Raw genomic sequence first — 14,919 nt, forward strand, 5'->3', positions numbered from 1 at the left:
GCTTAGAAAATTTTTTTGCTCCTTCTCTGGGGCAGAACTCCTAATCTGACCTCAAGCTCTCCATGCCGCCACCTGGGAAAACTCCTCAGACATACGTTCCATTTCACCAACAGTCTCTTCAGCTGAATCTAAACAGCTCTGTAACCAGTCCTTTGAGTTTATCTCTTTTCAAGTTGGCCTGCTTTTTTTTTTTTCTGGTGTTATTTTTTCCATTAATGTTTTTCATTATCTACTTTTATATCTTTAATAGCGATTTCGTGTCACGTCTTTGGTGGGACTTTATCAGAGGCAATCCTATCTGGGGTGAGTAGTGGGCTTGTGTCAGAGCTGTTTAATCTTTGTTACAACGGGGCCCTCAGAAAGCAGCAGCCTCGGACTTTTACACAAGGCCTGGGCTTCCTATAATAGATTCTCAGGAGACTGATGCCCCCCCCGCCCCCCCACTGCCCCAGGACAAAACACGTAAGTTTCTATGTCATCTCCCCTGGCTCCTAGTCCGTCCTTTCATTGGGGGTGCGCGTTTCACACGAGGGTGTGAGGGGGGCTCGGGTCCTACTCCCCACTGACGAACCCCCGTTCCCATCTAGACGCAAAAGCCAAAGACCCAGGTGACTCTGGCTGACAAGACCCCACCCACACCCCATGGTCAGTTTACTTCTGGGTCCCAGTCATTTCCCTCACCCTTGGTTTACGGCTTTGGCAACCTCTTTTATTACCCTGCAAGCCCAGCTAAGCTTTTAGAGAATGCCTATGAACTTTAACATTTCTAAATGTCTGGAGAAGAGGGTTTTCAGATCAACTCATCTAAGTATTAAGTGTAATTTCTGATTTTTTTTTTAACCTAGAGAAAGAAAATTTGGTTGCTAAACAATATATTCTGAAATAATTTATTTCATGAGTTAAGGGAATGGAAACGACTTAATTCCCACTTTAGAAAAACAATGCTACTCATTTTAAAGAAAGATGAAACACTAAAAATAGAAATGTATTCTATTATAAGCCTTTGCTTATTCATTGGCTATTTCAGATTCAGTTTCTACGCCTAAGGAAAAAAAATAAAGAATTGACATGTTTTTGTGTTTCTCCAAAATAATGGTCTTTGGAAAAGTAATAACTTCAAAAGGCCTAAATCTTCCGAGAACGCACAGGAAGCCTACAGGCCTCACCTCATCAATGAAGACAACATGCCTATGAGGCAGGAATCCAGAATCCTGACTTCTCAAAATGACAGCAGTTAAGATGTGCTGGCCCATGACAGAATTCGTACTGTGACTGACATCAGGCTCCCAGAAAGCAGGGACCGGTCTCTTCTGCACTGTAACCAAGCAAACCTCAGCTCATCAACACTCCCAAGTGCTCCATGAACAAAGGCCATCAGGACAGGAGTCGCCATTTGTATGGTTATAAAGATCACACCCAACCAGAAAAGACCCGGTATCCCCCGGTAAAGGAAAAGAATGTGCGCTGGTGGTTTTGCACACCTTCGCAAACAGTTAGTTCTTGGTTCTTCAGAGTTTTCCCACTATTGCAAACGTGGTCTCTGTTTCATTTTGTTTGCTGCTGGTTGATTTCTGTTGGGTGACTTCTCCCCCCACCAATTTTTGCCTAATTCTAGGGACACATCCTTAGATTTTTAAAAACATTTCCTAGGTATATAAGCATACTGCCTATTAATCACAGTTTTGTTCCTTTCTCCCCAGTCTTCCTGTCTTCGGCTTCACTTTCCTTGAATTTTTCACAGGGTAGGCCCTCCCAACACTGTGCTAAAGAGAAGGAAGGATCCAGGCATTCCAGTTTTTCCTGATCCCAAAGGCAAGATTTAGGTATCTTGCTGGTTAGTACGGTGTTTGCTATAGGCTTTTTGTAGAGAGCCTTTTATCAGGTTCTCGGTTCTCTTCTTGGGTCAGTGTGGATAAGTTATATTTTCCTAGAAATTTATATATGTTGTCAGAACTTGCAAAACTCTTGCCATGTTGACGTGGAAAAAAAAGAGGTCTTCTCTGTATAATGCGGGGCATGATCCCTCCTCTGGATCCTTCAGATATTTTTAATAAGCATCTACGACACTGGTTTTACTTATTTTTACTTAGCACATGTCGCTTGTTATAACCACTTACCTTTTTAATGTCAACCACATCTGTAGTAAAGTCCCACTTTACATTCTTGAGAGGATTTGCGCCTTTTCCTTGATCCATTTTGCTTGATATTTGTCAACATTACCTATCTTTTGTGAGAATGAAATCTTGGCTTTGTTGGATTCATCTGCTATGTATTCACCTGTTTTTGGTTTCATTTATTCCTTCTCATCCATATTTTCTTCTGACTGGTTTTAGTATGTCTTTTTTTACTTCTGGGGGAAGATGCTTACTTATAACTCATTAATTTTCATCTTTTCCTTTCGGATGCATGTAGGTAAAGGTACACATTGCCCTGTAAACAATACTTTAGTTACATCCTACAAGGCTGGATGTGTAGCATTTTCATTATCACTCAATTCAAGACATTTTCTATCCCCCTCCCCTTTTTTTGGCCTACAAGCAAGTGCTAGAAGCATAGGTTTACAAAATTTCCAAATGCATGAAGATTTCCTATTTCTTTTTATTCATATTTCTAGTATAACTGTGCTCAGATTACCTGCTCTATATAATCCCAATCCTTTGATATTTGTTGAGACTTTAAGGCCCCAGATATGACCAATCTTTGAAAATTTTGAAGTCACATGTGTACTCGCTGGCTGCAATGTTTTATTTATATATAGTCATAGAATTTTGTTCAAAGTTCCAATCCTTGCTGATTTTTGTCTGCTTAACTGTCAACGTCAATTACTAATGGGATGTACTAAAGTTCTTCACCATGATTATAGATTTGAACACTTCTTGTAGTTCTGTCAATTTTGTTTTAGGTATTTTGTGACGAAGTTAATAAGATGCACCCAGAGTGAAAACTGCTGAATCTTTAAGCTGAATTAAACTTTGATTGTTATGAAGTGCCCTTTCTCTGTACAACACTTTCAGTGAGTGTTAACGTCTCTTTTATATACCAGTAATAAATACAACACCAGTTTTCTTGTTTTTTTTGTTTTTTGTTTTGTATTAAGTAATCTCTACACCAAACATGGTGCTCAAACTCATGACCCCAAGATCAAGAGTCCCTTGCTCTACGGACTGAGCCCGCCGACTGCCTCAACACCAGTTTTCTTTTAGTAGAATTTCTATAATGTACCTTCTTCTATCTTTTTATTTTCAACCTGTCTCCTGTAAACAGCACAAGAGTGGACTTTAAAAAATCCAGTATATCTTTATGTTTCAACTGCAGTATTTAATCAATGTATATTAGATATGAATGCTGATATATTTGAGTTTAACTCCGTAATCTTATTTTGTGCTATTTTCCCACCTGTCCGCTCTTCTTTTTAAGTCATCCCATTTTCCCCCTCTACTACTTTAGAATATACTGTTTCTATTCTTTAGTAATTACCTTTAAAAAAGAACATGGCAGGGTTCGCCAAGTTCAAAGTTAAATGAGCTTACCCCTTCCACTAGCTCTATTACTCCTTTTGTCTTCAGTGTTACTGTTTTCAGTATTTAATCCTATCTTTTTCTCAGTCACCCCCACCCCACACCACATGTTACTATTATTCTTCCACATTTGTTTAGAGTGGCCCAAATATTTGACACCTTCTTTATCCTTCCTTGCTTGTACAGCTTACTCTTTCCATTTGGCATGACTTGCCTTCCAAGAACATCTTCCAGAATTTCCTTCGGTGAGGGCCTGTCAGTAATTACCTGTCTTAGTTTTCTTTGTCTTAAAAGTTATCTTGAGTTTTTGATTTTTGTTTTTCCTTTGGTTCCTGTATCATTACACTCTACATATGGGTGTTTTTTCCTTTTTTGGATGAGTGTCTCATCTATTCTTTAAAACCCTCAGACATCATCTTGTCCAATACTGGCTCTGGCCCATGATCACTCACCTCTCCTGGAACCCCAATTAAACACACTTCTACCCTCCCCAATTCTTAATCGGTCTTACAAATTATTCATTTGGTCCTCTAAGATGAAATCTGTATATTTTCTTCTGCTTTATCTTTCAGTTCACTTATTCTCTTCAGTCTGTTGGGTTTTTTTATTATTTTTTTAATGTTTTATTTATTTTTGAGAGAGAGTGCAAATGGGGGAGGGGCAGAGACAGAGGGCCACACAGACTCCAAAGAAGGTTCCTGGCTCTGAGCTGTCAGCACAGAGCCCAATGCAGGGCTTGAACTCATGAACTGCAAGATCATGACTTGAGCTGAAGTCGGACCCTTAACCGACTGAGCCATCCAGGCGCCCCTAGGTTTTTAATTACAATTATTGAGCTGCTCATATCTAGAAGTGGTAACCTGATTCCTTTTTCAAATTTGCCAGGTCGTTTTATAGTTTCCTTTCCCTGTAGATATTTTTGATCTTGTCTATTACTTTAAGTATAGTGAGAGGCATTGTTCAAAATCTGAGTCAACCCCTCTACTGTCTCATATTTTCACAAATCTGTTTCTGCTGGTCCTCTTTCATAGCGCTCTGCATTCTTTGTGCGTTTACTTATTCTTAACCGGGAACTGCTCACTTCGTTGTGAAAATTACACATGGGGATTCACTAAGCCTGGAATGAAGGGGCGGTCCTTCAAAGATCTGCTCATCTGTTCACTTGCAGGATGGCCCAGAAGGACAGTCTTCGTCGACTCTGAAATAAAGAACTTTAAAATTGGCTGGAGAATTTCCTCCCACTTAGGTCACGGGATCTGCATGAGGAACCACTCGTGAGAACAAGTCCTCAGGAGGGGAATGGGCTTATTTCTGCCTCCCCTTCACCCTGACGGTGTAGCAGTCCTCTGTGGTTGCAGTTCTGAGGGGTAGGGTCCTCCATCATACTGCCTCCTGTGCCCAGAGATGCCATCAAAATTCAGCGGTTGCCCCCTTTGCCAAATGCCCTCAGGGCCGTGTTTGCTGTCCAAGGCTACTCCTTTCACCGAGGTTTTGGCCTCCTATCTTCTAAGAATAAACAATCTAAGTGTCCATCGTTAGGTGAATGGATAAAAAAAAAGATGTGGTCTATTTTACACACACACACACATTTCTCAGGCAAAGAAAAGGATGAAATCTTGCCATTTGTGACCACATGGATGAACCGCGAGGATATTACGCTGAATGAAGTAAGTCAGACAAAGAAAGCCAAATACCACATGATTTCACTTGTAAGTCATAATCTAAAAAAACAGAAACAAACTGAACTAAACCCAGATTTCAGCTATGGAGAACAGAGTGGTGGTTACCAGAGAGGAGGGAGGCTGGGAGTGGGAGGAGGTGAAATGGGTGAAGTTTGAACCAAGAGGTACAAACTTCCAGTTATAAAATAAATGTCAGGGGGATGTAATACACAGCATGGGGAATACAGTCAATAATATGGTATCAACTTTGCATGGTGACAGATGGTAACTAAACTTATCGTGGCGACCAGTTCCCAACGTATACAAATCACTACTGTACACAACAGAATACTGTAGATTATACTTAAATAAAAAAGATAGTATCTTTCAAGCCATTCCCTGCTTTTCAGAAGATGCTTATTGTTGGCTATGTAGCACCTGCCCTGCCCCACCCCGTTCATTAGACTGGTCCATCCCACCCAGTCCACCCCATCGCCAGAGCACAGTGGCCCCTCACTTCTCTGGGCTACTGACTCTTGGCACTGTTGGACCAAAAGACATTGCCATTTGGCACTCCTCGCCAAATGAAATCCCAGCCAATCAAGCTCTTAAAAGAAAAATGAGATCATCCCTGCTGCGGGACAGGAGGGCTGGTTGTGCCAGGGAGACTTCCAAATCCAGCTCTGGACAGACATCCAACCCCCAGAAGAGGGGAGCCTGCAGGGTGTCCTTCCACCACCAATCGGGGCCCTGGCCAAAGATTCTCCAAGGTGGGAGGGTTTTCAGGTTAGAAATGCGTGGGTCAGGGCTCAAATGACTTCTGGTACTTGACTGCTGGCTCCTTTGTTTTTAAGAAATCCATTCAATACTCCAACACTCATTACATTACCTGGGGGCGTGGATCTGATAAAGAAATCAATCCCCAGATCAGGGCTCTCCCTTCATTTAACTGCTGAGAAGAGGAGCTGCCTTTCCACTCAGATTTGTGGTTAAGAGCACTTGCTCATGGGCAACAAAACCTGACCCTCTTCCACAAGCCTTTTGCAAAGGCCCACCATGTATTAACGAATTTCCTGGCCAGACGCTCCCATCTCTGTGACCAAGGGGAAGTATGGGATGAGTGAGTTATTTCTTAGGAATAGCAAACTTCATTCTGGTTCCTTTTTAAAATCAGCCATTGTATCATATGTCTCCAGCCCTCCTGTACTGCTGGTGGGAGTAGAAATGACTACCTGCACCTTGGGAAGAAGTCTGGCCTCTCCTCTAAAGGTGAGGATATGCCTCCCTGTGGCTCATAATCCCACTCCTAGGTACAGACCTGACAGCCATGCAGATAAGTGGTCACCACAATGAGGGGCAGGACTTTATACTTCGTAATATAACATCTCCTATGTTGTAAGCCCCCAATTAGAAACTGTCCAAGTACCCATGCAGAATGAAATGGGCACTGGTGATGGACTCACAAGCCGGAGTACTACACAACAATGACAATGAGCTACGAGGCCGACAGCACAGATGACTCCCACACACGACATCAAATGAAAGACCCAAGAGAGGACAGGCCGGGTTTTGTGATTCCATTTACCTGGAGTTCAAATTCGATAGAGCAAATCTGCGTGCCAGAAACCAGCAGCGCAGCTACCCCTGGGGACAGGCAGCAGCTGGAGAGGGCAGAAGAGGAACATGTGGGGGGATGATATTTCCTGATCTGCTGGTTAAACAGGGTAATCAGTTTGTGGCAGTTTAAAACTGGGCAGTGGACTCACAACAGAGCACTTTTCTGTGTAGGTACTTTGCATTACTAAAGAGTTAAAAATATATATGCCCACTCTGGTAGGAAAAACTCTATCACCCGGAACTTGCAGGAGGAGCATCCTCAGTGCCTGGGGTATCTGTGACACTGTCGCTGCTGCCACCTCCCAGCCCTCTCATGGGCATGGCCGCTTTGCTCCCACCAAAGAGGCGGGTAGCTGGGGTGGGGGGAGGGGGGAGCAGGAAGGCAGTCACCTCACAGTCTGTGGCCACGCCTACTGTGCTGGCCGCCAGACAGCATTGAGTGAAAAATCAATCCGTTCAGGGGTGCCGGGGTGGCTCAGTCGGTTAAGTGTCCGACTCTTGGTTTCGGCTCAGGTTGTGATCTCGTGGTTCGTGAGTTCGAACCCCACATCGGGCTCTCTGCTGTCAGCGCAGAGCCCACTTCAGATCCTCTGTCCTCCTCTCTCTCTGTTCTCCCCTGCTCACGCGCACATTCTCTCTCAAAAATAAACATTGAAAAAAATGCAAAAAATAAATACACACATACATAAATACATAAAATAAAACTGTTCAGAATAAGGCTCCAACTTAATAAGCTCCCAACTTAACAGGGAAGCAACTTAACATAGAAAACAGTGCCTGGGCTTCGGAGCCGTAGCTAAAGTTGACCTTTTCAATGTCTGCTGACACATCACTGTAAGATTTCATTAAAGGTGTCAATAATTCATTTATTCTTCAGCACTGACCCCTTCTTTTCCTCAATCACTGTGATTGCTACTAAATTCCAAAAATTACTCGTTTTTTTTTCCCCTTCCTTACTACAAATATCTAGAACTCAGAAAGAAATTAAAGTGTATTGCACAGAAACAAGACTACATCGAATTCCTATTCAGGATGAGCCTTAATCGAAAAGAAAACAGTTTTGATGGAGCTGAGTGGTACATTCTAACCACTGAATGAGAAGTTCCAGAAAAACATCCCACCTGGGCTTAGGGCAGAACAAGCGTCTCCACCATCCCAGGTCAAACAAACAGGCCAGATGTGCCCATCAAAAAGAGAGAGGAATCGGGGCACCTGGGTGGCTCAGTCGGTTAAGCGTCTGACTTTGGCTCAGGTCATGATCTCACGTTTGTGAGCTCCAGCGCCATGTCAGTTGGCACAGAACCCACCTCAGGTCCTCTACCCTTCCCTCTCTGCCCCTCCCTCATTTACATGCTCTCTTTCAAAACTAAACAAAAATGAATGAATGAATGAATGAATGAATGAATGAATGAAAGAAAGAAAGAAAGAAAGAAAGAAAGAAAGAAAGAAAGGGGAAGAGAGAAAGGAAGGAAGGAAGGAAGGAAGGAAGGAAGGAAGGAAGGAAGGAAGGAAGGAAGGAAGGAAGGAAGGGCAAGGAATCCAGGATCTACTTTTCATGTCTCTGCCAAGAAGCAAAGCAGAAGAGCAGGGGAGAAACAAAAGGATGGGGGGAAACCTGGGACGGACTCTTAGCAACCAGACCACCTGCCTGGACCATCTTCTCCCACCTCCCCTGGTTTCCACATGCAAGTGCTCAAGGAGAGTAACCTCCATGCGGGAGGCAGCAGGTTAACCTCATCAGTTCCTGTACTCCTCGAAGTCTGACTAAAAGAGAGAATAAAATGCCAACTACAAGAAAAGAATTTTCCTCCTACCACTAAGGAACACTCTTGCTCACTAAACACAAAATCCACCTCTTCTCAGAGCAGAACCGGCACATTGTTCAAAGCAAAAATAACATTTTCTTTCCTGGTGAGCGTGTTGTCGCTGATACACTCAGTTACTCCCTGAAGCCCCACCAATGCTCATCAGCCACAGAAGGAAATCAAGGGTGCTTGCTGCGGATTCTCCTCCGGGAACTGCAGAGCAGTTGGGAAGGACCCAGTGCTGGTGAGGCACCCTGACATGGATGGGGGGCTATGAAGGGACAGGGAGGACTGAGATTAATATAACTGGCCTGGGGGCACCTGGGTGGCGTCCAACTTCAGCTCAGGTCCTGATCTCACAGTTTGTGGGTTTGAGCCTTGTGTTGGGCTCTGTCTTGATGGCTCAGAGTCTGGAGGCTGCTGCAGATTCTGTGTTTTCCCTTCTCTCTGCCCCTCCCCTACTTGCTCTCTCTCAAAATATAAACATTAATATATATATATATATATATATATATATATATATATATATGTATAATGTAATATATATAATGTATACATATAACTGGCCTGGAAGCTTATGACACCTGGGAGAAAGCCAATGCCCAGGCCTTCCACTTAGGGTCACTTCAAACCCCTGGACTCTATGAGCAGAGCAGGATCATCCCCATTCCAAAGTGTTCCTCCATGTATGTTACTGTCAACCTCTCAACTGCAGCCAGGCTGGAGGGAATCCAAAAATCACTTGGCTCTATAATATGTTTTTTGTGTTTTATATCTGATGCTCTAGGAATCCTGACTACTTCAGGCTAAACAATAATACATTCCTAGAACACAAGCACTAGAAAATCCTCTCCCCATTAGCTTGGCAAGGATGGGCATCCACTGTGTGCCAACCACTGTTCCAGGCATTAGGGATACCAAGGGGAAAGAAAGCAGACAGATCCCAGCATTGGCAGAGCAGACAAAGTCAGTCCCACGTGTAGCATGTCTGGCTGATGATAATGAAGGGAAAGAAATACGGAGAAGCAGGCCAGGGAGCAGGGGTGAGGGTGGGGATCACTAGGGGCTGTCACTTTAAGTAGGGAAGAAGATGGGGGAGAGCAAGCCCTGTGGCCTTCTAAGAAACAGCAGTCAGCTGCGTGGACAGCAACAGCACGTACAAAGGCCCTGAGGAAAAAGCATACGGATAAACAGGCCGGTGTGACTGGAGCAGAGGACACGAGCAATGGCAGGAGTGAAGCCACAGTGAAAGCGGGGTCCTTGGAGGCCACTGTGAAGACTCTGGCCAGGAGGGACTCAAGCAGAGAAGTGCTAAGAAGGCAGGGGGTGAGAGCTAGTGAAGTAATCCACGGAAGAGAGGGGTCTAGACCAGGGTAGTGCTAGTGGAAGAGGGGAGAATGGTTGTATTCCTGCTCTGTTTTGAACGTGGAGGTTTGCCGCTGTACAAGATACAAGAACCAGAAAGCAAATAATTAAGGATAAACCGAAGTTTGTGGCCTGAAAGATGGAGCCATCTGGCCTAGCTTCGTTTTATATAAAGAGGCAATGGAAGCCCAGGGAGGACAAAGTCATGTCCAAGCTCACATAGCTTGTTTCTAGGACCAGAACCCCAACTAGCACTTCTCCCTCTGCCCCAAACTGCAGCTCAGCGGGAGACAGTAGTGACCACTCAGGTCACACCCGGATGCCCTCCAACTCCTCTATGCTCTCAGACGCCGCAGCAGACAGTGCCCCCTGGGATACTAAGCACGGAAGGTAAACCAGGGTAGGAATGCTGGTGAACGAACCACGGGCCCTCCCAGAGAGGATGACCACAGCCCCTGCCTGCCATGCAAGAGAACAGACCTGCTGTGCTCACACACTCCCATTCTCCCAAAAGAACTCCCAAATCTAGACTTTAATGAAGAAATTCTCCTTTAGAAGGCGGCTCAGCTGTTTAACAACCTGAGGTTGGCCGAACAAATCTCATGTGCAGGCCAAGTTCAGTCCACACAGGGCACCATTCTGGAACCAGTCCCAAGACAGCCTAAAACAGACCTGGTTCACTCACACCTTGACCAGGGTTAGGGCATGGAATTAAAGGTTTCAGTTTAAGATGGACTTTTAGTCCAACTTTTCAGCCAGCAGATGACATTCATTATTCCTATAAATAGCTGATAACTTCTAAACCGACCTCAGTGGACCTCCTCTCCCACCGAAAAGAGAATATGCAGCTGCCCATCATTCTGGGTTCTTTGTTAACTTTGGCTTTACCTTATTCTCTGTGGAGTACTAAGATAAGCCCCTTAGAACAGCCAAGAGTTCAAAAAGTCTTCCCAAATACCGTCCAATGATTCTTTCGAAGTTATACAGAGAACAGAGTCCTGCAAATGACCCAGGAAACAATTTATGCCAGCCAACTATGAAAACACCAATACACTGCTAGTGTAAGGTTCAGGGACCAGCAGCTGTTCCAATCTTGCCAAAATAATAGAACTCAGATGCAATACTTTGCTCACAAATCAAAGTTGCTCCCATTGCTAGACAGTGGGAGATACGCCACTCAAGGCACTTAAGGTAAACATATTAGATGCGTCCGGTTTTTACCTGTGGGAGTCCAGTTGCCAGTTTCAGGAGACTCATCAGAATTTGTCTGCCCAAGAAAACAACCTTCTAGGAAGTCCCTGAGTTAATTTTCTATAATGCTGGATGGCCCTCTTGCCCACGCTCTCACTTAGAATTAAATATTAACTTTCCCTACAAGCCATATGCTGTCTGCCCAATACCTATTTGGCTTGGTTTGACCATTTTGATGCTGTTGATAATAGGTAAGAACTTCCCCAGGGCAGGGCCACTATCTGTTCTGCTCCCCCACCCACTTTTTTTCTTGGTATGCAATTTACAATGCACACAAGGAGGCAGGAATAAACGTTTTCTAAAGGCGATTAGGGTGAAGCCCATGAACTGCCACTAAGTCAACCGTTTTTAACGTATAAAATGGGGCATTTTATGTGGTTCGACATAATATTCCTAAATGATCAAGAACAGAGACTTGAATGTTTAAAGAATTCCAGCTACCTGGAACTCTTAAAAAGAAAAAAAAAAAAAAAAAAAAAAGAATTCTAGCTATCTCCAGACCAGCATTGCCCAGGAGAACTCTCCATGATAATGGAAATGATCTAAATCTGCACTGCAAACGTGTGGCTACTAAGCATTTGAAATACAGCTAGTGTGACTAAGCCATATTTTACTGGCCTCATTGTAACTGTCTTCAGCTTAAACAACTCTATGCAGCTACTGTATTGGACAACACAGTTGTAGACAACAGTTGTTTTTTTTTTAAGTTTATTTATTTTGAGAGAGAGAGAGAGAGGGAGGGAGGGAGAGGGGGAGGGGGAGGGGGAGGGAGAGGGGGAGGGGGAGGGGGAGGAGGGGGGGAGAGAGAGAGAGAGAGAGAGAGAGAGAGAGAGAGAGAAAAGAACCACCAGAGGAGGGGCAGAGAGAGGGGGACAGGGGATCCAATGAGGGCTCTGTGCTGACAGCAGAGAGCTCGGTGTGGGGCTCAAACCCCCAAACCGGCTCAAACTCCCAAACTGTAAGATCATAACCTGAGCTGAAGTTGGACGTTTTACCGACTGAGCCACTCAGATGCCCCTAGATGACAGTTTCTTTGCACGAGAAACAGGTCTCACTCATTTATATTTAATGTTTGAAGGCCCAGCATGCAGGAGACACTGCATAAAGAAATGAAAAATACCTTTTTGCACTGATCACATTTTCAACTGGCTGTCTACCTTTCTTCCTCTGAAGCTCTTAATTCCAATCTTCTAGATCCATGTCTTCCCTTGAGTAGTTACTATCCCAGTAAATGTGGAATTACAGGACCCTGTGGGTGAACATTCAGAAGGCCATGCCCACACTGCCCAGGAACTGGGCAACAGGAACTGGCCTGACAGCCACCTGACCTGCTGGGCCTCCACATTTCCAGCGGTAGAATGGGAACAACACCTTTTCTACAGAATAAGGTTGTGCAAGGCCTAGGTACACACTGAAGTTGTGGACTCTATTTCTAAACAGTAAACCTTAAAAACCAAACTGGGCTCAGCTTGAGTTGTCCAATAAAGTAGTTGGATAACTGAGAGAATATTGACAGGTATGGCCATCTACCAGTCAACATTCAACATGTTACAGGCCAGGCCTTAACTACAGTAGACCCAGGATGTACAGATGGATAGCACAGACTCTGCCTCTGTAATTCAGACTGACCGTTATTTTTTCCCTCCTGAAGCAAGATTTTAGGGCAGAAAACTCTGCTATCTGGAAAGAACTTTTGAGTCCCTGCCTATGTGTCATTCATTAGCTAAAGTTCCCAGAGATAAAAGAACAATGAGTCTGGGGTCCTGACACTTTTAAAAGGTGTCCTTGTTACATACACAGTAAGCCAATATTCCAGTTAAATCATTCCCATTCAACCACTTAGACAGAATTTGGTACTGTATAATTATTGCAGCCTGTTGACTCTTCAGCAAAGAGCTTGATTGCTCAAATGTGACTCAGTGACTTGGATTTATCTAAAACTCTCCCATCACCAAAAAAAATATTCATATACCAAGGTACCACTCTAACTTCTAAACTCTTCATAGATGTTGAGAGGCTGATTCCTAACTACAAAAGAAAGCAGTCCTGTTATAGCAGAGTGCTTATGGCTCTCCCCACTGGTCGTCCTCTGCTTCCAAACCCCAAGACGCCTCACTTGTCCCCATCCCAGCCACCCTGCAGGCCACGTCTGCATTGCTCCAGGTTAAGGGAAAACTTAGCCTAGTAGGAGGTATGCCCCCACTTTTCCTCCTTTGCTTAAATAGAGAAGGAAGTGGTATCTCCAGGACCTTAGAATCGGAAGCTTCTTTTCTGGAAGGGAAACAGGTTGGCAGTCCCTGGTGGAGCTGACCTTTAGAAAGTTCATGAAGTAATTGAGACATCACCACCGTAGGCAGCATGCTGCAGGATCACCAGGACCTCTCTGGTGTCAGATTAAGAGGAAGTTAAGAGCACACACAGAAGGAAAGTGTAAGGAGGCAGGCAGAGACAGTAGGAGAAGGCTCCCCAACTGTGTAGAGCTGGCATAAAATGTGCAGCTGTCCCTCCTAAGACTACGAGAAAGAAGACCCAGGTCTCTAGAAACACTCAGCAGCCAGAGTTCTAAAGAGGTATCTAGCCTAGGATGTGAGGTCCTAGTGGGCCCACTTCCTCAACCTCCAAAATATACCATCCAGATGCCCCCAGCCAGCACAATAAGCAAACAGTGGTGGGAAGCTCCCAAGCACCCTTTAAAGTTTCATTTCCTTGGTGCTTCCCAGTCTCTGCTGACCTCCGACCTCCAGGAGTATTGCCAAACTGCCGTCTGTTTGCACAAGGTCCTAGTTTTTCCCAGCACTTGTGGGGGAGGCTCCTCTGACCATGCGGTGAGAGAGTAGGGGTTATCTCTCCAGGCTACAGATAAGGAAACCCAGGTTCGGAGAGGTTAAGGGGCTTTCGCAGAGGGTCTGTAAGAGAGGCATCAGGATGGACCCTGGGACTTCTGCGAGCCTTCGGTCTGTGGCAGGCGGGCTGCAGTCAGCCCCAGACTCCACCTCCCTCTGGTGCCCCACAAGCCGCTAAAAACTCATCCGAGCATTAACAGGCAACACTTGTTGGCTATTCCTTACGCGTGCTGGGTCTTCACAGCTTTTCTCTTAAGTAGAAATGATAAGCAACCCCGTTTTTCAGAGGGGCCCTGGTCACCCTCAGAGCTTCAGGGATTTCAAAAGCCCACTCCCTTAACCGTTATACCACAATGAGCTACCATTTATGGTCTGTAAGCTGGGGAAGGGTCCCTGACGCTTCCCGGACGCCCTACTGGAAGCGCGGACCCCAGCCCGTCTTCCCTGCCCCAGGGCGCGGACTGGGGAACCCGGCGGGCTGGGGCGAGCGCCAGGCCGGGTGCCAGCGCGCCCCGGCCCGCCGGGCCGGAGGTGCCCGCTTCCGCCCGGGCATGGCACCGCCGGGCCATTCATCGTGGCGCGGGCGGGGCGGACCGGGCAGGGCCCGGGTGGCCCCGTCACCCCGCTGGGCGCCCTCGCGCCGGGCTCCGCGCGGCCCGGCCGGGAAAACGGTGCCCCTAGCCCCGCCGCCAGGGGGAGCAGGGAGCCGCCGCCCGACTCCGGGAAGTTGCCATCGCGGCCGCTCGGGAGTCCGGACCCCGGACGGCCCCGGTGCTCTCACGGCGTCCCCTGCAGCCCCGCGTCCCGGGCCCGCCCTGTCGGGGGCCGCCCGCCCCCCGGAAGCGCCTCCAGGCCGCAG

At 45.8% G+C, this 14,919-nt stretch overlaps 1 protein-coding gene across 2 annotated transcripts in view; it reads right to left on the reverse strand.

Annotated features, from left to right (window-relative positions):
• RRBP1 (ribosome binding protein 1) overlaps window positions 1-14,919 on the reverse strand; it is a 65,143-nt gene that overhangs the window by 49,539 nt on the left and 685 nt on the right. The gene's annotated exons all lie outside the window — the stretch shown is intronic.

The sequence above is a fragment of the Felis catus genome, chromosome A3 (genome assembly GCF_018350175.1).
Source record: "Felis catus isolate Fca126 chromosome A3, F.catus_Fca126_mat1.0, whole genome shotgun sequence".
Classification (NCBI taxonomy): domain Eukaryota; kingdom Metazoa; phylum Chordata; class Mammalia; order Carnivora; family Felidae; genus Felis; species Felis catus.